This window comes from Hemitrygon akajei, chromosome 14 (assembly GCF_048418815.1).
Source record: "Hemitrygon akajei chromosome 14, sHemAka1.3, whole genome shotgun sequence".
Lineage (NCBI taxonomy): Eukaryota > Metazoa > Chordata > Chondrichthyes > Myliobatiformes > Dasyatidae > Hemitrygon > Hemitrygon akajei.
Window position 1 is genome coordinate 53,215,968 of NC_133137.1, and position 12,445 is coordinate 53,228,412.

A 12,445-nucleotide genomic window follows, 5' to 3' on the forward strand; every position below is an offset into this window, starting at 1 on the left:
GTCATGCATCATATGGGGAGGCAGATGTTGGAACATATTGTAATGGATTACTCTTCTGTGCGTGGATTGGCTTGTGAAGAGCTGATCAGCCGGTGCTTAATACTTTCACTCGAGTCGAGGAATGTAATGAATTTACCTCAACAGCAGCATCTGGACGTGCTTTTGTTGCCGTGATCTGTGATGTGGCCTCCGCTGCAGTGAATGGGCAGAGCAAAAGCAAGGTGGGGAGCTGGAACTGGATGCCTAGCTGGTATTTTGAAACAGAGCCTTAACCCTTTATGAAACCGGAAGCCCAGTGCTGAGATTCCATTAGCCATTGTCCTGAGGAAATAAGTGGCATTTTATAATCAACTTTAATAACATAGTTGCACTTCCAGCTCATGAAAGAAATCTGCAGCGTAGCCCTTAGTGCAATGCTGTTACAATGCCAGCCGTATGATTGGGGTTTGACTCCCACCACTGTCTGTAAGGAGCCCGTACGTTTCCGCCTGTTACTGTCTGGGTTTCCTACGGGTCTTCCGGTTTCCTCCCACGACCTAAAGACGCACGGGTTAGGGTTAAGTTAGTGAGTTGCGGTGATGCTTTGTTGGCACGGGAAGCCTGGCAGGCTACAGCAGGATCCTCGCCGACTTGAATCAATGCAAACTACGCGTTTCATTGTATGTTTAGATGCACAGTACATGTGACAAATAAAGCTGATCTTTAAACCTGGATTATTGAAGATGTTATTTGTAAGTGAGCCCAAAATATTTATGGGATGTTCTGATACAGATTACTCACTACCTGATTCTTATTTTTGAAGAATCTGCCTGTGATTCTACAGAGTTCACCCAGGCTCAGTGTATCCCAAAGCGATTGATGAACAAAAAAAATAGTACTTAAAAAAAGTACTTAAAAAGGGCATGGTAACAATATAGAAATTGCGACAGTTAATTTGAGTGCAGCTAGGTCTCAGAAACACCAATGTGATTATGACAAGATAATCTATCTTCTGATGATATTTGAGCGATAAATATTGGCCAGGGCCCTGGGGAGAATATCTTCTGCACTTGCTGGATCAGAGCTTCAAAGTCATTTACAACTGCCTGAAGGGGCAGATGGTCCTTGGTTTATTGTCTGGATGACGGTACCTCTGAAGGCTTTGGCAAGCTCTCAGTGTCGCACTGTTGTATCGAGCTTTGAATCTGTACAAGCCCCTGAATTCTGTACAATAGTCAGTTACTTGGGTACGATGTTTGAAATTTTGGCTGTTTTGGAGGGGACGCTCCAAGCTGCTTTTTTTTTAAAATACCTTTTCCGCCAGTAGTTCTTTTTTATAAATCATCCATCATTCTGCCTGGGCAATTAGGAACTGTATAAATCACATCTGGCACTACGTGAAGCCAAATGGAACAAAAGGAAGGCAGCTTAACCATCAACGTTCAAAGGTCAGCCCTTTGAAGCATTACAAAGGTGTTACATTTAAAATGCCAAATGAAAAGGGGATGTTAAATTTTCATTCAGCCCATGATTTGATCACCTCTGTTTCAGCCTGGCTTCCTCTGACTTTTTATGTGTATCATAGACACATACAGCAGAGAAACAGGCCCTTTGGCCCATTGAATTAGTGCTGACCATTAAGCACACACTTACTGCAATTTTATATTAATTCTATTATACTCTTCACCACTTTCCCATCAACTCTCCCCCACCCCCACCCCTGCCGGATTCTACACATCACCTACACGCAGTGGCCCTCCGACCTACCTACTCCCACTTATCTGACATGAAAGGAAATTGGAGCACCCTGAGGACATCTGAACAGAGAACGTGCAAACTCTTCACAAACAGCAACGGAGTTCAGGAATGCACCCAGGCTCTCTGGAGCTGTGAAACAGCAACTGCACTGCTATTTTTCAGAAGTTTTCTTTTCAAAAAAGAAAAGATTAAATTGACGTTAAAAAAAGACCCCTCCATAAATTCTTCTAAGATGATGTAAGCTGCCGTGAGAAACAGCCGGGTCGTGTTGGTTAACAGTTGGGGTGGTTCGGTTGAGTAGCTGTTTGTGCAATGGTTTACAGTACACCAGCATGACTCCCACCGCTGTCTGTAAGGAGTTTGTACGTTCTCCCTGTGACCTTGCGGCTTTCTTCCTGGTGCTGCGGTTTCCTCCCACATTCCAAAGATGTACGGTTAGGGTTAGTGAGTTGTGGGCCTGCTATGTTGTCTCCTGAAGTGTGGCAATGCTTGCGGGCATCCCCCCAGCTCAATCCCCACTGATTTGATTTGAAGCAAGCGGCCCATTTCTCTCTATGTTTCGATGTGTTTCTTTTAACAGATAGTTAAAAGTTAAGTTCAATTTTTTTATTGGTTCATTTTAAAAATTTCCATCAGTACTTTAATTCCTCTGCATTCCCTGCATTCGTCCTCAGTTCTTTTGCTGCTTGGCCTTGAAGAACTGAAGTAACTCACCCGACTCTTGCCTTCCCTCCGAATGGCTGTGGCAGTGGAGTTCAGTGACCTTCTCCCTGTGATTGGTGTCACTGGAGTCAATACAATGTGTGGTGTAATGTTCCCGTCATTATGAAACAATGGGCTCCTTCTATTTACTGAGAGCAAGGCTGCAAATGATTTGTTGACAGATGCAAACGCCTTACACTTCAGTTCTACACTCCAGATGTCACATTCCAGACTTTTCACGCTTAATGTCGCACCCTAGGTGTCACTCACTGGATGTCACAACCCGACACCTCATTCCCAAAGCCACGGAACACACCAACCAGGAGCAAGAGGTGGTTCTACATCTCCTTGAGCCATTTGACACAACGACAACTGAGTTTATATATCAGCTGCACTTTCTCACTCTATTCCCATGTAATCCCTTGGTTTCCTTCGAAGCCAAAAATCTATCAGTCTCATTCTTGGATTCGCAATCCTCAGAGTGGATATTGCTAAAAATGTTCTTTTTTTTCTGAGTGAAGAAGTAATTTGTTCTCCGCCTGGCCTGAACTGCTGACCCTTATACAACTCACTGTAGCTGGGGAGACAGTCTCTCAGCATCTGCTCTATCAAGGCCTCCAAATAGGTTTCAGCACTATTGTCTTCCTCTCATCTTTCTAAACTCTAGGGGACAGGCCCATTCTCTTCCATTACCCTTCATAAGATAGCCTGTAATATCCCACTAACCAGACCAGTGAGCCTGCATTACCTACTCACTGCAGCCCGCATGTTGTTCCTTGGGTTATGTTGTCGTACAGCACACTGCAAGTTGTAGTCTTCCTGTTTCATTTTACACAGGGGCTTCTTATCATGAGCATTTGGTACATTATTTTTGGAACAAAGAGTTTCTAAGTAAGCAATGGCATTGAAAGTTGAGCAGAAAATGATTTTGATACATTAAAAAAACAAAAAAAAAATGCGGAATTATCTTGAAAGTACAAGGGGTTTTAACTCAAAACATCAAATGTCCACTTCCTTTCGTAGACGCTGTCTGGCCCGCTGTGTTCCTCCAGCATTTTGGTTTTTTATGAGAGTTAATTTTCAGGTTACTGGTGGGACTGGCAACTTACGAATGGGGGTGATTGTTAAACTGATAAATCGGTTTATTCTTGTCACATCTACCAAGGGGTAGTGCCCTCTGTACAGAACATTTCATCACTTCAGTGCATTGAAGGAGTATAAGGGAAAGCAGTAACAGAAAGCAGAGTAAAGTGTTAGTTACAGGAAAAGTGCAGTGCCTGCAGATAATAAAGTGTAACCGCATGATAAGGTCAAGACATCCTAATATACAAGGGAACCATTTGATAGTCATATAACAACAGATGTCCATGAGTCTGGTGGTATGTACTTTCAGGCATTTGTACCTTCTGCCCAATGGAAGAGAGAATGTCCGGGGTGGTGGAATGTGATGCTGGCTTGAGAGTTCCAGGTGGGATACCAGTATTCTGTGTTCAGAAACTTGATACAGCCTGGCCAATCAGGAAAAGTGGATTGGCTTGCCACAACTAACAAATCACAGAATCAAATGGACAACACATACATGTGATTGGGGTGCTGCTTGAGCTTGATGTAATTTAATGGAAGAGAGTGGGGATGAAATAATTAACGACGGCTTTCAATGAGTGACAATAAGTTCATGGGCAAATCAGCATGAAGCAATGATTATTTAATTGAGATAAGGCCAAAACAATAGCTTAGAAATCAAAGTTAGTCATGAAGTTCTGGTGCAAGTACTGCCCAGTCTGACCAATGAGGCACAGGAGTGACAATAAACATAGAAAACATTAAAGAGAGGAGCTGATGAAGGGTCTCGGCCCAGAATGTTGGCTGTACTCTTTTCCATAGAAGCTGCCTGACCTGCTGAATTCCTCCAGCATTTTGCGTGTGCTACTTGGATTTCCTGCATCTACAGATTTTCTCTTGTTTGTGAAAGAGAGCAGCTGCAAAGTTGTAGAGCTCAGGGTTTTGAAGAAGAATCAGAGATATTATAATGACACATTTTCTTTCTGTCTCTGAGCAATGTAATCGTGTGACTACAACTCTGCACTCTCTTCCCAAACTAACGCCATCCTAATCGATTCTGAGATAGGAAAATGATACAAGAGGAGGCGAGGAACTGAAGCACTGGAAAGTAACTTTAAACAGCTGCTAGGGGAAGCAGTGGAAGCAGATCTGATAACAATGTTTAAGAGGCATTTAGACAGACACATGGACAGGCATGGAGTGGGGAGGTGTAGACCATGTGCAGCTTAAATCGGCATTATGGTTATTGCCATTAAGGTTGTTATATGAAGCAGAAAAAGACACTCTCCCTACTTTGTAACCTCTTTAAACCCTAAAACTAGATTGCTACCTTTCTCCAATTCCTGTTCATGAAGAACCACTTTTCTGCACCAAGTCATTGCAGTCCATCATGCATCATAAACGTTCCACCAACTGCATTAGGCTTCTGTCTACCATCCTCCTCCGATGCCAAGCACAACAAATATCTACACTCAGTGGCCATTTTAGTAGGTAACTCCTGTACCTAATAAAGTGGTCATTCAATGCATGTTCATGGTCTTCTACTGCTGTAGTACATCCACTTCAAGGTTCAACTTGTTTTCCATTCAGAGATAGTCTTCTGCACACCACTGTTGTAACACTTGGTGGTCTGAGTTACTGTCAGCTGCCATGAGTTTGAGCCAGTCTGGCCATTCCCCTCCTCCCTCTCCCATTAACAAAGAGCTTTTGCCCACTGAACTGCCACTCACTGGATGGTTTCTGTTTGTCACACTATTCTCTGTAAACTCCAGAAACTGTTGTGCATGAAAATCCCAGGAGATCAGCAGATTCTGAGATACTCAAACCACCCCATCTAGCAACTACAATCAATCCACAGTCAAAGTCACTTAGATCACATTTCTTTAGCATTCTGATATTTGGTCTGAACAGCAACTAAGCTACTCGACCATGTCTGCATGCTTTTATGCATTGAGTGTTGCTATGTAATTGGTGGCATTAGTGAGCGGGTATACAGGTGCACCTAATAAAGTTGTCTCTGAGTGTTTATTCTCACTTTCAATGCCTCATTTGAGCTGGACCTCACTTTCTCACCTCATCATCAATGAGTGGAAACAGCAGGGATGGAAGAATTCCACCCAGTGGCCTGGTCTGGATGTACTAAGGCCTCAGAGGTGTGAAGAATGAGTGGTAAAGCTTTGGCCCACCCAGTGGCAATCACATTTTAAGGCGTCTGACAAATTCCAATTTTAGGCGCCTGACAAAGCTGAAATTTTCTGTAATAACACAGCTTGCTCACCTCATCTGAGTAGGCATTCATCTGCGGACACTTGATGCATTAATTAAAGGAGATCGCCATTCTGATTATAACAGCAGGACTACTGAAAATTACTCTGCATCATGGCCCATTTTTGTCATGTCTGACCCTCAATCTGCCAGAGTCAATATAAGCAACACTTAAAATAAATATATGATTTTCTTTATTTCTTCTGGATTATCACCTTGATAAACATTTGTGATGCTGAGGTTCAGAAGTAGGAGAGAGAGCGATGTTTATGTGAAAACCAACTGGTATGTTGGACCATTAGAATCTGTGTGAAGACTGAGTTCTGGAATACCCTCACCAAACCTTATGGTATCCACCCTCTCCCCCCCGACCTCTAACATGTTCATTTAAAGCCCACCACTTTCGACTTTGGCCGTCCCTTAGCTTCTTCTGTGAAGCATCCTGAAAAGTCTTACTACAATGTAGGTTCTGCTCCTCCCCAGGTTATGAACGCTTGACTTACGTACAGCTGTGCATAAGAATGAGCTTTTGGGAGACCAGTTGGGTGGATTTTCTTGTTGCTGCAGAGCTGCAGGTATCTTCTGCACTGATAGAACTTCAGTTTCTGGCCACATTTCCGACTTACAAACACGGTCATTTCACAAGGAATACACGGATGTGTGGGGTATGGAGGGCAATGGTTCCGGTATGGGTTAATGGAACTTGAAAGAACAATAGTACAACATGGACTAGATGGGCCGAAGGGCCTATTTCTGTGCTGTGGTGTTCTATGACTCTACCCATGTACTTGACTAAAGTTAATTTAATGAATGAATTTACTTAAATCTTACATCCATCCCACAACACGAGGAAGTAAAAATCTTTCCGTTATGACTCCATTGTAATGTGCAGATATCTGAATTTATAAGTGTGATGGCTTATAGAAAGAAGCTGTCCCGTAGCCTGTTGGTCCTGGCTTTAATGCTGCGGAAGTGTTTGCCAGACAGAAGCAGCTGGAACAGTTTATGGTTGGAGTGACTGGCGTTCCCGATGATCTTCCAAGCCTTCTTTACACACCTCCTGCTGTAAATGTCCTCAATAGAGGGAAGTTCACATCCACAGATGTGCTGGACTGTCCTTACCACTCTCAGCAGTGCCCAACGGTCAAGGTTGGTGCAATTCCTGCACCAGGCAGTGATACAGCCAGCCAGGATGCCAGTCTTTTACATATTGTTATTACACTAGCCTCAACCACCTTCTCTGGTGTCCCGTTTAATCTAAACACCACTGTCTGCATGGAGAAGCTGCCTCCTGAGGTTCTGTTTGAATGTTTCTGTCTCACCTTGCACTCAGAAGGTGGTGCGAGTGTGGAACAAGCTGTCAGTGGAGGTGGTGGATTGCAACATTTGGGAGAAGTTTGGATAAGTATGTGGATGGGAGGGGTATGGAGAGCTATGGTCCAGGTGCAGGTCAATGGGACTAGGTAGAATGATAGCTCGGCATTGACTAGATGGGCTGAAGAGCCTGTTTCTGTGATATAGTGCTCTGTGACTCTGTGAACCCTGTCATAACCTGGAGAGTTTACTCATACTAATTGTTGCAGCAAGCAATCTGCTGGAAGATCTCATCGAGTCAAGCAGCATCTGTGGGAAGAAAGGACTTGTCGATGTTTAACACTGGAACCCTGAACCGGGATCCCCTGCAGTCACAGGAGATATCAGATTTGCCCTTACACCATCTGCTTCAGCACCATCCAGGAGCCTAAGCAGCCCTTCCCCGTGAGACAACAATTGATGTGCACTTCCTTCAACCAAGTGTACTTAGCCCTGTAAAACTTGTTATTGGGTTTTAAAAAGTGATAAGCAAACACAAACAAAAATCAAAATGATTGTATGATCACCTTTACTTTATAGTTATCAATTACCTTTGACTTCAGAACATAGAACATGTTGTGCCAACGTTTTAACCTACTCTAAGATCAATCTGATCCTTCTCTCCTGCATAACTCTCCAGTTTTCTATCTTACATGTGCCTATCTGCCTAATGTATCTGTTACTACCACCACTCCCAGCAAGCTGTTCCACCACTCTTGCCAAGCTGTTCGCCACTCTATGTCTAAAAAGGAACTTACCTCTGACATCCCCCCATACTTTCCTCCAATCATGTTAACATTATGCTCTCTCATATTAGCCCTATCGAAAGCAGACTTTGCAGAGCAAGACCAGTGACTCTTCGCCATCGTGAAGCGATTCCTATTGCACCTAGTGAATCTTGTTGTCTCATTTCTTGCCAATTGCAAGAAAGTCGCAGTCAGTGTTTAGGCTGAATTCTTCCTCACTAATGTGCAGTGCTCCCTATTGCCCCCAACACCGCAAGCAGGAGTGGAACATTAACGCAGCTGGTAGAGCTGCTACCTCACAGCGCCAGACACTTGTGTTCAATCCTGACCTCAGGTGCCGTCCGTGGGGAGTTGGCATGTTCCTCCTGTGACTGCATGGTTTTCCTCCGGGTTGCCTCCTACATCCCAAAGGTCGGTTGGTTAAAAGACTTCTGAAAATTGCTCCTTGTGTCTCATTGAGTGGCACATTCTGAGGAGTGCATGATGAGAGTTAAATGGGTTAGTGCAAATGGATGGATAATGGTCAGTGCAGTCTAGATGGACCAAAGGGCCTTTTTCTGTATTGTATCTCTCTGTGCCTCTAAGTTATGTGCTATCGGTCCATGTTTGTACTAATGACATCGCTGAAACTGTTCGTTTGGCAACCATGACTTGATAATGCATGTCAGAATGGAACAGTCATAAGGGAGCCTCCCATCGAGATCATAGAGTTTGTGGGTTAATGTGGAATACTTGGACATTGTGCTTTGATTAGCCCTGGTAGTTTGATAGCTCCGCGAGTTCCCAATCTCTTAAGTACAACAATGAAAGCAAATTATACACTGATGGTTACACATTTACATTCTTAAATTATTCTATTAATGTTCCTGTGCCAAGGTGCACATGAATGAATAGATTTATCAGATAATTATCTGTATCTCTCAAGATGTCAGTTGACATCCATTATAATCTTGTAAGGGTTGAACAGATTCAGCCAAAATAACTATTTGCTTAAATAGATTTTAGATTGTCAGAAATATTTTCTGTTGGGTGTGTGATTAAATGGTGGCTTGTCACCTGTGGAAATATGGGTTTCAATGTATCAATCCTGCATTCATGACGTACCATTCCATTCCTAGGAACATGTCAAAGTGCTTCGCAGCCAGTAAAGTGTGATTCCTGTTGTAATTTAAGAAAGATGCTATCAGTGTGTACACAGCACGATTCCACAGATGGAAAGATGATAATTTGACAGTTTGCTTTAGTAATGAATCAGCAGATAGACGCTGGCCAGGGCACCAGGTGAACTTCGTTTACAGTTAGAGCTTTGTGCATCAACGCCTTTGAGGGTCAGAATTCTCTGAGCTGAATGGAAATGTCAGCCTGGATTTTGTGTTCAGCTCTGTAAGGTGGGGCTTTGACTTTTCTATAAAGGTCAAGGGTGAACCACAGATTGCTTCTTTAGAAATTATGATCCATTGCCAGTCTTGAAAGTCTGACTTCACATAAACTGCAAGAGGAACTCAGCAGGTCAGGCAACATCTATGGAGCAGAATAGAGAGTTGACGTTTTGGGCCGAGACCTTTCACCAGGGCTCCTGAGTCCCGAAATGTTGACTCTTTATTCCCCTCCATTCATGATGCATGTCCTGCTGAGTTCCTCCAGCATTTTGTGTATGTTATTCTAGATTTTCTACAACTGTAGAATCCCTTCTGACTTCCCCCTTCCTCACCTTCCGTGCTACCTGGATTAATTTGTTTCTCTTTCCCAGTTCTGATGAAGGCTCTCAGCCTGAAAATGTTAACTGTTTTATCTCTACCCATGAGTGCTGCCTGACTTGCTGACCAGCAATTTCCACTTTTATTCCAGATTTCTAGCACCTGCAGGTTTTAAAAAATTCCCTTTTCATGATGTGCCATTCTTAATACAGCCACAATAGACTGAAGTGCACGTCACACAGCTGTCAATTGAGGTGCTGAGTGGGCCTTCATTCAGCTTGGTTTAATATGTGAGTGTGTTAATGGAGAATAGGCAGCTGTCTGGCCCAGGCTGCCACAAACTCAACAGCTGTGCTACTTTCATTGTTACAGGTGACAAGTTCAGCTCTTCTGCTTTACTCAAAGTGACAAAAGCACTCAGGGTAATGGCAGGTTGCCGGTGTTTGCTTGCTGTCTTCATTTATATTGGAGCTGCCATTCCTTTGAATGGCTTTACAGATGTTTTAGTTAGATTGGAAGTGAATCATCCGAAACCAAATTGACGAAGTTGTGTGTGTGTGTGTGTGTGTGTGTGTGTGTGTGTGTGTGTGTGTGTGTGTGTGTGTGTGTGTGTGTGTGTGTGTGTGTGTGTGTGTGTGTGTGTGTGTGTGTGTGTGTAAATGTATGTCAGTGTTTGTACATATCTGCGTATGTATATGCTAGTATTTGTCTTGTGTGTGTATGTCAGTGTATTTATATCTGTGTATATGTATGTGTGCATGCTATATCTCTGTGCATGTGAGTGTGTGTGCGTCTGCTTATGAGTGTGTGCTTGCATGTATGTTTATGTGTGTACACGTTTCGGGGTGTGTGTGTGTGTGGGTATTTATGTGCATATGTATGTCCTTGTGTGTATGTGTGGTAATACATGTGCATCTGTGCATGTATGTATGTCTGAATGTATGGCTATACTGGTATGTGCACACCTAGTTATGAGTGTGTACTTGTGTGCCTGTTTATGTATGTTCGCATATGTTTGTGCATGTATGTGTGTGTGTGTGTGTGCAGGTATATGTTGTGTGCGCTCCTGTCTGTTTAAATGTGTATGTGTGTGTTGGTAGATTTTGTTATTTTTTGAGGAACAGCACAGAATAGGCCCTTCCAGCCCTTCCAGCAATGCCATCCAGCAACTCCCGATTTAACCCTAGCCGGATCACAGGACAATTTACAATGACCAATTAGCCTACGGACCAGTACATCGTTAGACCGCGGGAGGAAACCGGAGCACCCGGAATATCGGGAGGACGTACACCTGACATCAGAATTGAACTCCAAGCGCCAGCACCCTGAGCTATAATAACGTCGCACTAACTGCTACACTACTGTGGCACCATAGAGGCGGATGGTAAAGGAAAAATCGTGCTGTCACTAGGTATTAATGTTCTTTATCTGTGTTTGATTTAACAAGCAAGTCCTCATCGCCCAGCTCCCAGCCTTACTCTGGGGAAAATGCATGTTTAAACAATTCCTCCATTTCGTCGTGACCCAGATTATTATTTTTCTGCTCTCGCAGTTTCCTTCTTATCTTTGCCCCCTCTGGTTTCTTGTGGCCGTGTGCCCCCCTTGGCTGACCTAGGGGGCGGATGTGTCACATCCTTTATCTTCGCACGGTGATGGCCTTGCATCTCCCCCGAGTCACTGTGGAGTTTTGCTGCCTCCGAATGTTTAGTGTGCTGGTAAAGTGGCTGTCAGGCCATTGCTGCCTCCATTGATGGTGCTGAATGATGGTTATTGGCCTCTGTAATGGAACTCAATTCAAACAGCAAATAAGCTTTGAATCAGTGGACTGGATACAACAAGATGTCAGCAATTTAGTATGCACCAGCTCACCGAGGAGCATGTTTATTCTTGTGCACACACTGAAGCAATCAGAAGGACAAACTGGGTGTAATTGGACTGAAATTACCTAAAATCACATTGCCATTTCCAAGTAAACTTCCTTCGTGGTGAGCATTATATTTGCCATTATTTGGAGAATGACACGGTGTGTTGCAACATGAAAGGAAGTGCCTCGAGTGGGCTATTTCCCCCCTCTGACTTCCTATTAAGAATTAGTGGGTGGGGAAATTATAGCAGAGGAGACAGAAGTTCTCAGCTGCTTGATATCACTGATGAAGCAAAAAAAAGAAAGCCAGGCAGAAAATAAAACAGTGCTGGTCATTGTTTAATCGTGTTTAAATATAGAAAGTATTGCACAGCAAAAGAATAAGCAGCCGAGGTGGCTGACATTTCCTTCCTCAGTTTAAAGGGTGAGGTTAAGAAACATGTTCTCTCATTTGTATGCTGCATGTTAAAATGTGGCCATTAACTCCATTGGCAGCTCAGAGTTGTGGGATCACCTGGGCCTATGCTTGTTTTGGTTAGCAATCAGGAATATGGATCCTGTGGGTAGTCGTCAGCGGTGGTTCCCCCACTCCCCACTTCTCTAAATCTCATCCGGTCCATGAGACCATAACATCCTAAGATATAGGAGCAGAATTAAGCCATTCGGCCCATTGAGTCTACTCCACTCTCCCATCATGGATGATTTATTATACCTCGCAACCTCACTGGGGGACAAAGGGCCTAATTCTGCTTCTATGTCTTATGGTCTTATTCTCCTGCCTTCTCCCCATAACCTTTGACACCCTCACTATTCAAGAAACTATCCATTTCCACTTTAAAGATACCCAGCAAGTAGGCCTCCACAACCTTCTGTGGCATTGAATTCCACAGATTCACTGTCTTCTGGCTAAGGAGATTCCTCCTCACCTCTGTTCTAGTAGAATGTCCTTGTATTGTGAGGTTGTGCGCTCTGGTCCTGGAACCCCCCACTATAGGAAACATCCTCCCCACATCCACGCT

The 12,445-nt window shown here is 43.7% G+C and overlaps 1 protein-coding gene across 11 annotated transcripts in view; it reads left to right on the forward strand.

The window, feature by feature from the left end:
- Positions 1–12,445, forward strand: part of sox5 (SRY-box transcription factor 5) — a 388,193-nt gene that overhangs the window by 285,091 nt on the left and 90,657 nt on the right. The gene's annotated exons all lie outside the window — the stretch shown is intronic.